Source organism: Peromyscus eremicus, chromosome 6 (assembly GCF_949786415.1).
Source record: "Peromyscus eremicus chromosome 6, PerEre_H2_v1, whole genome shotgun sequence".
NCBI classification, from domain to species: Eukaryota; Metazoa; Chordata; class Mammalia; order Rodentia; family Cricetidae; genus Peromyscus; species Peromyscus eremicus.
Window position 1 is genome coordinate 76094006 of NC_081421.1, and position 2149 is coordinate 76096154.

The following is a 2149-nucleotide window of genomic DNA, read 5'->3' on the forward strand; positions in this document are numbered from 1 at the left end:
GCCCACTTCCATCGTCTTCTTAACTTATCAACTAGATTACAGAACCTGCACAGCCAGGGATGTTCTCACTTTCTCGGTGTGTAAGTTACTGGACGAAATTCGTTAGGAAGGCCAGAAGCATGAGAGAGAGTATGGAGCTAGTTCAGGGAAAAGGGTGACTGGCTCCCCACCACTGTTCAATGTGAGACAGACCTCCAGGCACATTGATAATACCATCAGCTACACTAACCATGATCCTCTACCCTGCTCCTCCCTCAGAGATGTAGAAACCGGGACAGGGCCATAGCTTATGGCTCTGCCTCCCTGAGCATCATGACTGAGCCCTCACCTGCCCTAGATAGCGGACTTGGAGAGTCCCAGGAAAAAGCCTTTCATATAAACAAAATGCCCTGTTAAGCCATGTGGAAACTAGTGAAAATGGCGAGCTCCTGGTTCACTGGAAGGACACTGTCTCAAATAAACAAGGTGAAAAGCAGTGGAGGGAAACACCCAGCATTGACTTCTGGTCTTCGTGCATGAACACAGCAGTGCACATGTGTGTACAAGGACTCCAGCTAAATGCACAGGTGTTCTAGATCTGGTTCTGTTGCCACAGGCAGCTGTATGTCCTGCCAACTCTTGTCCACTTTGGCCGTTCCTCTCTCGTCCTCACTGCCTCCCGGGGTGCTGGAAAAGTCCCAGGCAGCGGTAATTGTAAGATGGGTGTTGTCATTGTCATGGTCCTCAATAGTAGGCAGACAGTTGGCCTGGTGCAGCTTAGAGCCCCACCGCCTCCCCCAGGGGCTCGCTGTCTAAAATAGACAGGCCCAGACCTACAGGTTGGAAACATGGACAGTGGGAGAAATGAAACAAGCCAGACTGTGCTCTGGTGTACACACTGTGTATCCTATGAAGCCCGGCAGCTGTTGATTCTCAAACAGGCTTGTTTCCAGTGCCCCTGTCATCGCGTCGGAAGAAGGGAGGAGGTGGTGACTCCAGCCAGCGCCAGCCTAGTTCCAGATGCTCTCAGGTGAGTGTGATTCACTCGGCAGCCTGCCAAATTACTGTTACTTTCCTTTCTTTCTGCAGGGAAGGAAGCGAGGTGCACGCGAGAACTGAGGCTTGCTCACACTGGTACGTCTGAAAAGTTGGCCCAGGTTCCCACTGGTGCCTCAGATCAGCCATCTCACAGACTGCCCGGGCCAACACTTGCAGGGAGGTAGTAGAAATCCCAGCTGGGTGTCTCTGGGGACTCCTACAGCCGAGTGGATGGTAGCTGGACACTAGGGACTGATAGAAAGATTTCCCAGCTCTGAGAGGGTCTAGAACTACCCCCAATGAAGTGGGGCTCTGACACTGTTCCTGACACCTTCATAGAGAGGATGCACAGCACGTGAGTGTCTGGGGAAACTTTAACAACTCACTTCACATACTTACCTGGCAGGGAACACCATGATCACGAAGGTGGTTTTCCCCAGGGCAAGCTCTTCCACTACACTTCGGATGTGCTGACCCCTGCGATTTCCCCAGATGCAGGAACTTGCCTGCATAGTTTGTGGTAGTGAGGGACTGCATCCATGCTCTCCCCTGCTTAAAAAAAATTAATTTTAAAAAAAGCAACTTCACAGTTGCCAGCCTATTCAGGTTCCTGGATGTCCCTGGGTTTTGAAGGATATGACCATCATCCATTGCAAATGCTGAAACAGGAAATACATGGGACAGACCAAGTGACTTGTATTTCAGGGACTGACAGCCAGGGAGGCTGGGGAGCTGGGAATCAGCTCCAGTTCAAGGTCTCCATGTGTCACAATCACCCACACTCCTAATCTGTGTTTCTGGACCCTTGCAAAGATCCTAGAGACAGTGCCTGAAGAAGTCAGCCATCCTGCAGCCAGAATTCAGCCTGGAGGAAACCACAGAGAGGGAGTCCCAGAGGGTGTGGGGAGAGCCAAGAAAGGAATTTCCAAGTGGCAGCCTGGAGGCAGGTAGCCGTTGGCACCTCATGCCAGAGCCAAGGGACTCTAATCTAGATATGGCCCATTTTGTTCTATGTCCCTGGTAGTCACCAAGTCCCTTCTTGTAGAGATGTTTTTTTCCCTCAGTAGACCATCATCTGATGCTTTGCAAAAATGTGAAAAATAATGAAGACGGCTCTAATTATAGGAGTAAC

At 50.7% G+C, this 2149-nt stretch overlaps 1 non-coding gene across 1 annotated transcript; it reads left to right on the plus strand.

Moving 5' to 3' along the window:
• Positions 1-1408: 1408 nt before the first annotated feature.
• On the plus strand, positions 1409-1569 carry LOC131913967 (U1 spliceosomal RNA). Its single transcript, XR_009380034.1, has one exon. It is a non-coding gene; the product is annotated as a U1 spliceosomal RNA (small nuclear RNA).
• The last annotated feature ends 580 nt before the right edge of the window (positions 1570-2149 follow it).